This window comes from Sinocyclocheilus anshuiensis, unplaced genomic scaffold, assembly GCF_001515605.1.
Source record: "Sinocyclocheilus anshuiensis isolate Anshui unplaced genomic scaffold, SAMN03320099.WGS_v1.1 scaffold437, whole genome shotgun sequence".
Lineage (NCBI taxonomy): Eukaryota > Metazoa > Chordata > Actinopteri > Cypriniformes > Cyprinidae > Sinocyclocheilus > Sinocyclocheilus anshuiensis.
The window spans coordinates 148,831-164,250 of record NW_015539902.1 but is presented as its reverse complement, the minus strand read 5'-3'; the positions used below and the strand labels follow the sequence as shown (position 1 = coordinate 164,250).

The 15,420-nt window shown below is 39.6% G+C and overlaps 1 protein-coding gene across 2 annotated transcripts in view; it reads left to right on the top strand.

The window, feature by feature from the left end:
- opcml (opioid binding protein/cell adhesion molecule-like) overlaps positions 1–15,420 on the top strand; it is a 154,570-nt gene that overhangs the window by 136,719 nt on the left and 2,431 nt on the right. The gene's annotated exons all lie outside the window — the stretch shown is intronic.

The following is a 15,420-nucleotide window of genomic DNA, read 5'->3' as shown; positions in this document are numbered from 1 at the left end:
CAGTTTTGTGAAACTATGCATAAAAATATCTGCATGAAACAGAAGCAGCAGACGAGCTGAATGAGACGCAGATTTACTCTCTGCCAGCAGGTGGCGCTTAAAGCGTTTCCTTGGTTTCCACTGTAAACAAAGCAGCCCTGCACTTATGAACTTTAATATGCATTATACCAGGGGTGCCCAACCCTGCTCCTGGCGATCGACTGTCCATGTTATTCTTAATTTTGACATTCATTTTCATTTTTACATCAGACATATACTGTATATCGGTTTAAAATATTGGTTATCGGTCTACTTGATCTGTAATAATCGGTATCGGCATCGGGCCTGAAAAACACATATCAGTCGACTCCTAGTTCAGATGTCTTTCATTTGAACTGCTGCTCTCCTCATGTGATGTGATGAAACTGGGATTGTAAGCGTTAAGAGAAATCAGACTGATGTGTGCATCTCCATTTTGTAGTGTCTCAGCTGTGAGAGGACTTTGTTTGGTCTTGGAATCATGACAGTTTTCACATCACTCTCTCTCTCAAGTGCTTCTCTGTCATTCTGCTCTCTCTCCATCTCACTGCCACTGTGTCATTCCTCCCTCTCTTTCTCTTTTTACTCTGGTTACACTTGACAGAGCTGCTTATGGTCAGTTAAAGACAAAAGAACGAATGAAAAATTGATTTTTTCTATACACCGAAAGTCAGTGGGTTCCAAAACAACATCGGACCACACTGACACTGACCTTTTTTCAAAATATCTTTATTTGTATGTGTTCCACTGAAAAAAAGAAAGTATATTGGAAATATATCGGCTTGTCACTCATGATAAAATAAACACAGATAATTAGTAATCTATGTAATGCATCATAATTTGCGTAGTCTGTTTGTGCATTGAAGTGCAAAAGGTTACTCACTGTAAATAAATGTTTAATGATTATACAGCATGTAAACGTAGAATAAACAGATTTCCTTTCCGTGAAATTAGACATTTGCTAATTTGCTCTAGCGTTACACCAGCAGCGACTGTGGCATCCCTCCCTCGAGTCACAAACTAACTAGTTCATATTCCCTGTCCCAAACCAGTGTTATCAAGCCATGCTCATGTGTTTCAAGCACAATCAACCTCTTCTCCATCTTATTAAACCAGTCACATAGTCGATGAAGCCTGAAAAGAACACGTATTCCCTGGATGCATCGCTGCCCTCTTATCTTTCCATTACAAACTCACACATGAGACTTATGGGGCCGAGGGGACGGCGTCATGCTTCCCCGTTGCGCCAGCGAGAAGAGAGAGAGAACGAAGGAGGGGGCAGCAAAAGCTGGGAGGCCTTGGTGATAAATCATTATTTATTTCTATCTGACAGAATTAACACTCTTATGAACGCACAGAGCATGACTTGTTTTTGGCTGCGCTGATTTATGGCTCAAATTTGCCAAAGCTTTTTGGGGGTGGCTGGATGATTTCTTCCTGGTGAAATCTGTTGACAACAGCGATTCATTACATTACACATGTACACGCAGGTGAAGCTAATATTTTACAGTCACATCAATAAGAACTTCATTGCATATATAAGATATATTTTTGGTGTTTATTGGCTTTTCTTTATTAGGACAGGACAGTAATTTAGACAGGAATTGAAGTGGGAGAGAGGGGGTGTGGGGGGACAGGATCGGGAAAGGTGGCGGGAATGAAGGTTGATTTAGATCACATAGTAAAACTAACACACTGTAGTAAAGCTAACATTTATTATTATTATTTATTAGTTTATTTACTAAAACTACTTTAGTTGGTCAAATGCAGAAATCTGCAGACATATTTTCAAATAACAACCACTAAATTGTATAATTGACTGTTGTCCTTGAATCTGCTACATTCTGCTGGTTTCATGTTTCTCATAGCATTTCAAGATCTCTTTCTTCTAAAAAAAAAAAAAGAATAATTTCGTCTTTTATTTCCATTTGGTATGCTGTGCCATTATTCCAAAATAAACCTGTTCAACAAGATGATCCTGCTGACGCCGTTGCTAACTGTTTGAAATTTCATTTTTCTTATCTTCCAACATATGCAGTGAGAGAAAAGTGTCAACATCAGAAAAAATCTGTTAATTAACAAAAAAAAAATTTCTCAGATATTGTACAAATGCAACAGTTGGTCTTGGCAGGTAGCATTATTTTGCACGTTGTTCACATAAAACAAAGTCAAGTGCAGTAAATCATCTAAACTATTCAGAATTATTTTTCATGCGACGTTAATAAAACAGAAGTTTCTTTATGCCGAGTTCACACTGCACGATTTTAGCCCGATTTTTCACTCGCCGACAGGTTTTGCGAAATCGCCGACAAATGCCCAACATCGGAGGCAAATCGGTGCTCGTTCACGCGAGTGACAATCACGCAGTGTGAATTATCAAAGACGCGATCTGAGGGAATCGCCGACACGTCGCCGACGCCCGCGAAATATTTGGCATGCTAAATATCTGGAGCTGTCGGCGATTCACAATCATGCTGTGTGAAATGAGTTCTGACTGAAAAACACATCGGCGATGACTTACAGCCAATGAGAGACCAAGATACAGGGCAGCGGGAAGTTCGGGGAGGAGTTATAGACCAGAATATCAGTATTTTAATAGCTACATGAACAATTATATCATACAGAAACAAGCACAAACATTTGCTTGACCAGCCACAACATCAGCATAAGTTACTGCAAAATTATTTACCTCCAACTCTCTTTGCAGAACACCCAATCCCTGTTCCCTGCATCTCCCTCCTGCATAATCTGTTTTTCTTTTTCTCCTTGTAGCTGGAAATCAGCTCACAGACAATTTGTGGGCTATATATATTTTTTTTTAATAATTACAGTCTTGCTTGCGAGAACTCCGGTCTGATGCTCGCGTTATTTCCTTATCACTTCTCACGTGTGTTTTGTTGTGAAACTTAGTTTTCGGACCAGACAGAGCTGTCGGCGATTCTTCCTATTGTGAAGTCATGCAGTGTGAAACCCCCTGTCGCCGATACATCGTGCAATGTGAACACAGCAGCAACTGAATGCTACCCCAGATAGTCACGCAGTATGAAAACAACGGCGATCCGACGAGTTTGAAAATCGTGCAGTGTGAACTCGGCATTAGGGGATTATCAATATGCATTTTCAGGTTACTGGGAGCCAGTTAGATGTAAAAATATTACAGGAAACTTCACAGAGCATAAGTGGGCTTGTATAATAAACTGAAGGCTTCAAAGTCAAAGTGTGCGTCTGTAAACTTTTAATAAGTAATTCATTTTTGGCAGAGGCTATTTACACTAGCTCCACCCACAAATGTGTGATAGGGCTAGTCAACACTATAAAAGACAGCAATCGATTGTTAGCTCCAGTGACTTAGATGGTAAAGCACGTAACATAGTCTTTTTTTGACGCGATCGACCCAGGTTTAAATCCGCCTTTTGCCAAACTTTTTTTTCTCTCTTTTCAAATCTCATATAACATCGGAAAGGCATTTATTTTCAATAAAAATTAAGGAAATAATCAAAAAGTTTAAAAAGTATCGGGTAGGTTTGGGGTAGGTGTAGGGAGGGCTTTATTGTCCCAATAAGGTGGCATCCATTTAATAATTTCAATTAAAATTATAATTTACACTCAATACATTATTATTGCATACTGTTTTATAATGTACTATAATACTGAGGTGCAGATAATTGCCACTATTTGCAATAAGTAATATAAATAGCTATGCTATTTTAACAGTGTAAATAGAATCTATCGCTATTTTCACAGTGTAAATAGAATCCATTGCTAGTTGCACAGTGTAAATAGCATCTATCGCTAAGAAAATATGCTATTTTCACTTAGTGTAAATAGCATCTATTGCTATTTGCACTTAGTGTAAATAACCTCTATCGCTATTTACACTTAGTGCAAATAGCTGCTGCCTTCATTTTTATGCAATGGAAAATAAAATATCCTATTACCTAACCGTTCTCAGTGCTTTACTCAGGCCTGAGTGGTCCCTGTGGCAGCCTCAGGCTCTGGAAACTACAAAAAGTGACTTTGGGCCACAATCAGATCTTATTTCTTTTTATGTTTATGTATAAAAATCATGATTTCCATAATCACTGGCTTCCTAAAAACACTTTCAAGGAGAATAAAAGAAAATGCATAATAAGTATCACTACTTGGGTCTCTGAGTGTTAAAAAAGATCAACAGAAAATAGAGTATCGAATAGATGTATGTGCCAACCAATAGATGTGGTCAGAGGAGCTCCACTCCCATTTTAACTTCACCATTACTCCACCAAGAGCCAAACGTTCAATGCAGAACGACACCCAAGAGAGCAGATCCATCCATTGTAAAAATGACATTCCACCGAGCCGTAATGGCCTCTTCCCTCTCAAGGGGCCTCATAACTAGGCAGTAATTGATTGGCAGTTAGAAACCAAATCTCTGTTTTAATTAGTGTGGCTTGATTTTGACTGGCTTAATGAAGATGCGTTCATACATAAATCATGCATAGCGAGTTATTTGTTTGGCGGTACATGTTAAAGTGTGCAAGACGCAGAAAGAGAGTAAAAAGAGAGAAAGGTCATGCAGGAGTGGAGGGTCGACGATGATCAGTTTCACTGATCTGTGTAACCATGGTGACCTGCTGCCTACTGGGGCATGATTGGAGGATTTAGACACTCATGACAGGATTTTGACAGAGATGACAGCAAAATACAGGCGACGTTCACTCAACAGCCGAGGTTCAACTGCTGTTTTCTTTCAGTCCACGGGTATTGCAAGTATAAATTCAAAGATTCATTGATGTGCTGCTCAAACATTTAGACCTGTACAGACATTTGTGCATTTCCTTTCTTTGAAAGCAAGCTTTGTTCAATAATGAAATATTGGTCATCATCTGCTCACTCCAATGTCACTCAAATATGTCTTTTTATAAGGTTATATTCTAGTGGAAATTATATGTACAAAGAATAATGATAATACTTTTGATGTGGTTTTTATGCTGTCAGCAATCTTATAGAAATATTTTGTAAGTCTTTACTATCAGTTTTTATCAATTTAACATATATTTGCTGAATAAAAATATTAATTTCTTTCAAAAAAGAAGAAAAAAAAAAACATACTGACCCCAAACTTTTAAACTGTGGTGATTTTGAATGCTGTTCTTTTGAACTTTTTATTCATCAAAGAATACTGAAAAAAGTATCACAGATTCAAAATAAAATAAAATATTAATACAAAATATTAAATCATCGTATCAGAATGATTTCTGAAGGATCATGGGGTACTAGTAATGGTTGATGAAAGGAATAAATTGTATTTTAAAGTATATTAAAATAGAAAACCATTATTTTAAGTTGTAATAATATTTAACAATATTACTGTTTTTTTCGTTTGCAGATTCTTTTCTTTCTTTTCTTTCTCTCATCCAAATGTCAGACCCCTTCACCTTCTAGCTTTCCTAGAGCCCAGGTCAGATTGAATGGGTTAAGGCCAGATAAAGCACTGCTAGTGTTTTTAACAATAGTCTGCAACAAAATGACAATAGAAAGGAAAAATATCATTTCTATGAAGCCACCGCAGGTCTTTGGACAGTTTTTGAGGATGGATGTCGTCTCCCGCTCCCAGCCTCGTTTGCGGTTCTTTGAAACCTGTTTATCGGAAAAGGCTTTTATATCTTGCTCTTCACAGCATGTAATGAAAAGTCCTTGTGACATCCTCATTTTCCCTGTTATAAACATTACGACTTCCTGTAATTAGCTTAGTCATTGCTTTACAATCTGAAGTAATTATCATTTGAATTTCTATTATGGAGGCAGTCCATTTAGGGACGATTTCGAAACACAATTAGGTATGTTGACAAACAGTAATGACGGTCAGCGGCTTATTACGAAATCATTAGCACACTGAAATCTCATTATATGTGTAATATCATTCCATAATGTGTTTATTAGTTGATGAAGAAGCCCAGAATGCCTGCAGCGGAGTGTTAAAGCACACGCTCACATGATGATACAATGCAGCTTTTGCAGCTCAGTCATTGGCCTAGCTAGCTTCACGTTGCATTACCAGAAAGATTGAATGACCCGTTTTAATGCACAAAGCCGCTGACCCACTTCAATGTATTTCGTTAGTGCCTCAGAGTCTGGAAATTTTCTCATTCGATTTCACTTCCATGCATGGATCCCCTGTTTTGAGTCAACACACTTTAAAAGCATGCTACAGCATACCAGTTAGGGATTGTTGACTAGTATTACAGATTACTAAGGCTGACTAGTTTATCTAGATTTTTCCCCTAATTTCGGTTTTCCTGTGATTTGATTTTAGAGAGTATGAATTAGTGATGAGAGGATAGCATGCATGGTGTGCTGAAACTATCAAAACAGTAAAAATTTCCCAGCAATTGTATTACTCTCAATTAGTGTTAATTTTGTCAGCCATTTTTTATTTAGTTTTTAAAATTATAATCGCAATGATTATTGTAATTTGAGAAATTTATTTTTACATTTCAGCATGGTTGCCAGATTGCAAAAGCTAAACTCCAATGTATCCTTTTAACAGAGAAGCTCTGATTCAGAGATTTGAACTCTTGATATCTGGCAACCGCACACATGAAAGCTCACGTAGTAGATGCCCACAATAAAATTTTGTCTCCTTTTTTGTCGATGGTAATAAAAAAGATTTTTGTATAGTATTTATTTTTTAAAATACATTTTAGTCTCGTCTTTTATCGTCAACTATATTGCATGTTGATATAGTCACAGTTATCGTTTATTGACCTTATTGTCGTCTCAGCATAGTCTAGTTTTAGTCATGAGAAAAAAGCTCATCAACGAACATTTTCCGTCATAGTTTTCATTAATGAAATTAACACTACTCTCAATTCACCCCCTTTCATTTCCCACTACAGCTACACAAACACAAACGCACACGTTATATATATTCTATATAATCAATATATTATATAGAAAAAAAGCATTTTCTGCACACAAACACTACAGGAATTAGGGATCTATCTATCCATCCATCTATATACAGTAGTGTGTGTATGTGTATACAATAAAAAAAAATTATGACTTTGAAATAAGTCTCTAATGCTCACAAAAGCTACATTTATTTGATAAAAAAAAATTAAAACAATTGTTTTCTATTTTAATATATTTTAAAATGTAATTTATTCCAGTGATGGTAAAGCGGAATTTTCAGCATCATTACTACAGTCTTCAGTGTCACATGATCCTTCAGAAATCATTCTAATATGATGAGTTACCTCTCAAGAAACATTTATTATTATTATTATTATTATTATTATTATTACCAGTGTTACATTTGTATTTTTAGATTTGTAAAATAGATTTGTGCATTGTAATTCCAATATGGTTTGTGCATGGTCTGAATATGGTAAAAAAAAAAATAATAATAATAATAATAATAACGTTTAATGTATACAGATTAGTCTAAGTGCTAAAACTACTTTTTCAATGATAAAATCTTTATGAAAACCGAGACCGAAAATTCATTGTGTCTGGGAAAATAAAATAAATTTTTCTTCATCCATTCTCTGAAAGAACATGAGAACAGGAAGAACAGGAAAAGTGGGTGGGGGGGGAGAGTAATGTTAAAAAGATGAGTCAGTTTAATTAACTTATGTGTGGATATTTAATAATACGAGCTTAATAAAGTCAAACATCTCCTAAATAAAGCCTTATCTTAATGTTGTCCTGTCTGCTTCAGTGGCCTGATCTGTATAAACTACTTTACTTTCCGACTGTAACATGAGATGGAGTCTTTCCCTTGATCCTAATCTCCTAAATTTAGTTATTGGAGCATTTCTCATTCGTTTCTTTTTGCTCTGGCTGACTGTACGCCGAAAACAAAGACCAGTTTATTTATTCTTTCCTGTTTACACTGTCGTTCTCCTTTACATTCTAATAATCTTCTGCTCTGTTCAGGAAGACAGTCTCATGACAGCAGCAGGATTATTACTCAGTGCTGGATGTAATTGCTATGGGCCCGGTGTTTGCTTTCTGTCTGTAAAGTAAACATTATAAATCATTGCTGTTCACCATGGCTATCTACACTAACCCCAACGCCGGTCGAAAATCAAACTGACCACTCTAATAGCTAAATATAAATGAAAACTACATGAGAATGAATAAAACGTTGCATCGCTGGAAGTGTCACTATTAGAGCTTGTTGGAAACTTTTTCCTCGTCGAAGCAGAGACCAGGAGACGTTGGGATATGTTTCATACAGAAGTCACTCTTTATTGAGGACTCGAGCGTCGCTGCAGTCATCCAAGTCTGACTATAGCTCAGCACAGTAGAGTTTATACCTTTCAAGGGGGAGGGATACATAGAGGTGGAGACAATCTAAACAAAGCATGCAAATGCAATACAGGAATCAGCCTGTTACCGGAATTTCTCCATCCCTGATCTCATCAGCATAACAGTGTCATTCAAATGCATAGGTGCTAATCCAATCAGTCTGACAGTACTATTCCAATCAGCATAACTACTCAAAGACTGGGACAGAGGCACCAAGAGCCATTACAAACAAAAGGTGATCGTCTCAGTAATCTGGTTCATTTTACTAACAATAGGAGAACAGGAACAGACAGGAACCTTTTGCTACACTTTGCTTAAGATAATCATTTGTCTGATGTAATTTACCTTAAATGCTAAATACAATGTACTTCACCTTAGTTTTTCATGTGATGCTATGTCAGAACATAGGATCAGCATATTTAAAACAGATTCTTAAATTTGTAATCCCACAAGCTGCTCTGTTTGTTGTTCTTTTTTACAGTTCATAGCTACAGAAAGCAAAACAACTGCAGCTTTGGCTTTGTTGTAGGATAAAAGAATTCCCTTTGTGTGAATTGAAACTTATTCAGTCAAACTTAGCAACACAGTGAACGTAAACAGTACAACAGGGTCAAATGTATAACCGCAGTTGATTCAGTAAAAGAGTTGTCTGTGGAAAAATAGGAGGAAAATCCCTTTGGTTGCACTTTATCATTGATAACAGTTTATGAAGTGAGAAAGGGCCAAACACTTTGACCTTCACTTGTAATTTTTAGTCTTTTAGTGTTGCTTTTGAAAATGTATATCACATCCTGTGGAAAACTAACCTGTAATACAAGAAAAGTTGCTGGGAGTGAGATGATTTCAAACATCTAAATTGCTCTGATTAGTTCTGGCTGAACATTTCTTCTTTTCTCTTTCCAAGGCACTGTGTCACTGTGAAAATAAGAAATACAACTTTATTTTTATGCTTTATTTTTTGCATTGAAAGATATTTTGGCAGTGTACATGACTTGGCAATGATTCTCAAGTTCAGATGTTTGAACACCTGGGCCTGTTGATCATATTCCAAATAATAAAGGAAATACATTTTTGCTTCTGTATAACATGGAAAAGGTATTTTAAAGAATGTTTTTATACAATGAAAGTCAGTGAGAAAGTCCATTAAAGAAATAGTTCACCCAAAAATTAAAAGTTACTCACCCTCAGGTTCATCGAAGATGTAGAGGAGTTGCCTCTTCATCAGAACAAGTTTTGAGAAATTTAGCATTACATCACATCCTCATTAATGGATCCTATGCAGAGAATGGGTGCCGTCAAAATGAGAGTTCAAACAGCTGATAAAAAAAACAATAGTAATTCACAAATCAATCAACAAATGTAATAAATCCCTCATCAACTATTTTTTGGTGAACTATTCCTTTAATTTTCATTGCACAGACAACGTCTCGGTTACGTACGTAACCCTCGTTCCCTGATGAAGGGAACGGAGACGTTATGTCGTGACGACATGGGGGGGGGTTCACTTGGGAGCCCCAATCCTCTCTGACTTTAAGAGAAAACGGCAATGAAATTTGGCTAGTGGATTTTGCATACCTGAGCCACTCCCCGTGCATACGGGTATAAATAGGCTACAGGTGCATCCACTCTTCAGCCGAGAACTTGTCCCTGGCAACCAGCGATGGTTCGAGGTTGTGGCATGGGAACATAACTTCTCCGTTCCCTCCATCAGGGAATGAGGGTTATGTACGTAGCTGAGACGTTCCCTATTTGTCGGTCACTACGAATTATGTCGTGACAACATAGGGGGTCCATGGAAAGTGCCACAACATGAACCCCGTCACAACCCTGTAGTGCTGCAAATGTTGACAAGCAGCCGTGTGTCAGACAAATGCTAAGCAAAGGTCGTAACCTTCCCAACGCCCCAGCGCAAATTCGCTGACCTTGGCGCCCGCAAGGTCCTAAAGGTGAGTACATCGCTGCTGGATATAGCCAAGCCGCTGTTCTTATGACAGAACATTTTTTCTTAAGAGAAGGGATTTCGACCTTCATGAAAGGTGCTTCACGCCTTTCCTGTTTGTTGTTTACAGCTTGGCAGTAACGAAGGGGAAGCGAGCCTTCCGGAGAAGGGCGCTACGGAGACCATATCCTGCCCGTAGGGAGGTATCATGTGGAGACACTGATATGGACTGACCCAGGCCTGGGGCAGTACTACATATGGAATGGGTCTCTGAGGCAGGTCCTACCTAGGAGTTGGGAGGAACGGCTTCCAGCAGAGACTGACAGAGTGGTCTGTCAAAGGGAAGGTTCACCGAGAGGGAAAACTTACCGTGGAAGAATACACATATGGGATCGCCTGCAGGGAATCAAGCCATATGGACACCTAGCCCAGTAAAGGGGCTGATCAGAAACCCGGGCAAGCTAACACCGATACTGGGCCTGGCGTCAGACTGCTCCGCCCAGTCTGACTGCCGGGGGTTCTGGAGGATACTCAACCAGGGTTCGTCGACCGGGGAACTTGCTGGAAGAGGAAAAGGTGCTTGCATCCCCAGGTGAGGGGGAATGGTGCAGAAAGCGTGACACCGACCGGCTCTTCCCGCCATTTACCTGTTACCCAACACACGGGAAGAAACCGGCTCAACCCAGAGACTGTAAAATCTCGCGAAGAAGGCTCTACAGATGTCTGCCAGAGAGGCGCCGTGCGCCAGCGCATAGGAGGAGGCAACACTCCGTGTGGAGTGAGCCCTCACCCCCAGGGGGCACGGCTTGCCTTGGGAATGGTAGGCCAAGGCGATGGTATTCACTATCCAGTGGGCCAACCTCTGCTTGGAGACAGCCTTCCCTTTCTGCTGACCTCTGTAGCAGACAAAGAGCTGCTCAGAGTTTCTGAAGAGCTTTCCACGTATATGCTCTTACAACGCTCTTACGGGACACAGCAACGCCAAGGCTGGATCTGCCTCCTCTGAGGGCAGTGCTTGCAGCTTCACCATCTGATCACGAAAGGGCGTAGTGGGAACCTTGGGCACGTATCCAGGCCAGGGTCTCAGGACATGTGAGAGCAGGCTGGCCCGAACACAGGGCACTCTTCGCTCACCGAAAATGCTTGGAGGTCCCTTACCCTCTTGATAAAAGTGAGCGCGGTCAGGAGCGCTGTCTTAGCAGACAGGAACTTAAGCTCAACTGAGTCCAGCAGCTCAAAGGGATCCCTCTGAAGGCCAGCCAGGACAGTAGAGAGATCCCAGGAGGGCACCAGGGGTGGCCTAGGAGGATATAACCTTCTGGCACCCTTCAGGAACCTGACGATGAGATCGTGCTTTCCCAGGGACCGGCCGTCCACTGCATCGTGATGTGCTGCGATAGCAGCTACATACACTTTCAAGGTGAAGGGTGACAGCCTACGCTCCAACTTTTCTTGCAGGAAAGAAGGCACTACTCCAATTGTGCATCTTCGGGGGTCTTCTCGGCGAGAACAGACTCCACTTCAGAGCATAGGCTTGCCTTGTCGAGGGAGCTCTAGCCTGAGTGATTGTGTTTACCACTGCCGGTGGCAGATCACTTAAGTCTGCCACGTCCCATCCAGAGCCACACGTGGAGGTCCCAGAGATCTGGACGCGGGTGCCCAACAGAAAAGCTCTCACTGTGACCCTCAGATCTCCCAGAGCTCTAGCAGGCGGTCCCCTGCTCGTGACAGGGAAACCGGGACGAGTAGAGACAGAGGGTGCCGCTCTGCTCCCCGTGAGGAGAGAGAGGCGAGATCGCAGCGAAGCCATGCTCATATGCTTGCAATGAACGCATGAGTCATCCACGAATGCAGCTTCAGCGTGTTGGATACCCAGACACTGAAGACAACGATCGTGTCCGTCAACAGAGGACAGGCAACAACCGCAACCAAGAGAACACGGACGGAACGGCATCTTTAAAAAGGCGCGAACCGACTCTTTAAAAAGACGCGAACCGACCGTGATTTTCTCTTTTAGAGAAACTGCTCTTTCAGTTGAAGTTCCCAGGGGAATCGCTGATGACAGGGACACCGCTGTTTGCACCGTAACGCCAACCAGGAACAGCTTCTTCCAGTCAGATGAGTAAAGGGCTTTGTGGAGATCAAGCACTATCATTCACTCGGCTCTGAAACTAAAATCTGAAGAGTGGATGCACCTGTCGCCTATTTATACCCGTATGCACGGGGAGTGGCTCAGGTATGTAAAATCCACTAGCCAAATTTCATTGGCGTTTTCTCTTAAAGTGGACAGAGTCTTATAAAAATAGTTTTATTCAAAATTAGGGGATGTAATTTTCAGGCTTTGGCTCAGAAAGGCCGTCACATGTTGAGCGTAATCGGGGGTGAACCATCCTCTCAATGATTGCTCAAACTTTTTAAGCATTACGAGGCTGAGTCATATAAGGAGATATGCATAATTACCAACCTCTCCCTCAATCCCCAAGGCCATGTTATTAGAAACAAAATAACAACCTAAGTCCACTCCTCAACCTTTTCACTAAATGAAGGACTGAGGCTGTATTAATGAGATGGCATAATGTGGAGTTTGTGCTGTGAGTGGCATTTGCACTAACTGCCTGTCTGAACCTGAGGGTGAAACTTTATTTCACTCTCTCAGAGGAATATCTGAATCATTTCTCTGTATGATAATAAAATCGGAGATACAGGTGGGTTTTGTGAAATGATGGACTTAAGCAGAGAACAACAATGGAGGGTCAGTCCAGGTCAGCCAAGTGTAACATATTTGTCTTACTGACATTTCACCAACCTTGTTCTGTCTTCAGATTGAGATAATGGTGAATAAATGTAGTTTATTTTAGAGAGATTACAGCAGAATAAGATGCGGATTCCAGAACAGTGGCTAAAACCCTTTGTATGTACTTGTCTCTACTTGGTGTCAGTGTGGATTAAATTAGGCAAGAATGCTTGTGGTGTCATGACACTACTATGACACTTTAGCCTCTGTCCTGAGCAAAAAAGCTGGCATGGGTTTGATTCTGAGTCTGTTACGATTAAAGGGGTCATATGATGCGATTTCAAGTTTTCCTTTCTCTTTGGAGTGTTACAAGCTGATTGTGCATCGATAAGATCCCTGAAGTTGCAAAGACTAAAGTCTCAAAACCAAAGAGATATTCTTTATCAAAGTTAAGACTCTGCCACGCCCCCCTAAAACGGCTCGTTCTAACACGCCCCCACATATCTACGTCACTATGTGGAAATATTTGCGTAATGCCGCCCAAATGTTCACGCAAAGAAAGAAGGCGTGGTTTCAGTAACAGCAGTTAGTGTTGAAGCAGCCATGTCAGGGAGACGCTGTGTCTTTCTAGGCGAAAGCAAAAGCACTTTATTTGGCCTTCCGAAAGTAGATGCATTTAGGAATCTTTAAGATTACTTACAACAGAACAGCAATGCATTTTATGGACGACCGTTTCGTGAACCTAGGAGAAGAGGTAATTCTGACTTTGCTATGACAGTATGTTTTGATATGTTAAAATGTTTTGTTATTAGTTTAAGTATTTGCTATTGACTGTTCAAATGCGGAGTTTTGCGCATCGTGTGTGTGTGTGTGTGTGTGTGTGTGTGCGAGCGTGCGTGTGTGTGTGTGAGAGAGAGAGAGAGCGAGAGAGAGACAGGGTCACATCACAGTAGAGTCAGCTGTCTTAACCGTGGCTTGTGTACTGCAAACACATACCAGCTTCATCACTGTGTCTGTCACGCGACTCTGTTCCCCTTTCGGGCTTGAACTGATGGTAAAACTAATGACATTATTTACTGTCTTTACATTTATTTTGAAAGATGAAGCTCGCGATTATGGTAAGGCGCGTTACATTTCCGACGAGCGCCTTGCGGTGAGGCGGGGCATAGAGTACCTACAATAATGTACAGTATTTGAAAAATAATGTGTTTTTTGAACATTAAAGCATGTCAACATATTCTGTTACAGCAAATACACAAAATAATGATCTTTAAAAAAGCATCATATGACCCCTTTAAATGAAAGTGACTTGGAACGATTGTGACACTTTAATAGGGTACAACTGATCTAATTAGGAGTGCTGTCTCCAAAAACACTAAAGAGCAGCAAACAGCATCACAACACTTTCATTAACACCTGTTTGATGCAATGCACTGCGAAACCTTTCTTGATTGCATGTCATGAGAGAGGGTTGTGTTGGGTTTAAATAACTGAAATGATGATGCACATTGCTGTTGCTCAATGAAATGATCAAATCTATTTTGAGATTTTGAGAGAATTTATGTTTTCAATTTTGTGTTCAACTCAAGTTTTTCACATGTGAAAGCTATAAAAACCTCCTGGATTCACTTACAAAAAGGCACAACAAAATAATATGTTTTGTATAAAATATATATATTACAAACATTTATTTAAAGATAGGTAAAGAGAGTAAACAATATACAATTAAAATATAAATAAATATAAATTATTAATACAATAGATTGTATATGCGAATACAAATAATACAAATTCAATAAAATATATTGTTTAAATATATATATTTTTAATATTTACAAATGATATGTTAATAGGTTAATAATTTAATATATATTTAATAATATGTTATACAATGTCTTATTATTTGAAGAAATAAGTAAATAATATGCAATATTATTATATCTGTAAACAATAATATATATTGTGTCGTACTGCATAAAATATTAATAAGCACGCCAAAAGTATTTGTGAATGTAACAGATATTGTCTGTATCAAACATGCATCCGTATATCTCCACCATATCACTGTAGCCCCTCAGGCATTTTACCCAGAGCAGGGGCGATTCCAGGATTTTCATTGCGTTTATATGTGTGCTTTATTTTCACTGCAGCATTGTTTTATAAAGTATATGCATTCATATTAGGGATGGCTGATAGACATCACGATGTTGAGTCGGCATCGTGATCCCCCACCCCATTCCCAATATCGTGTTCGGAAAGAAAATGACGTGTAGGCGGAACCCCTAAAGGGAATAAATAAGAGATGGGAGGAAAATATATATTTCAATGCTTTCTCTTGCAATTATATCATTGGGTAATTACACTGTATATAAATTGCAGGCATCAGGGAGCTGCTATTAATATGCAGGGCATTGAAATCGCTTTTGAATGCGCA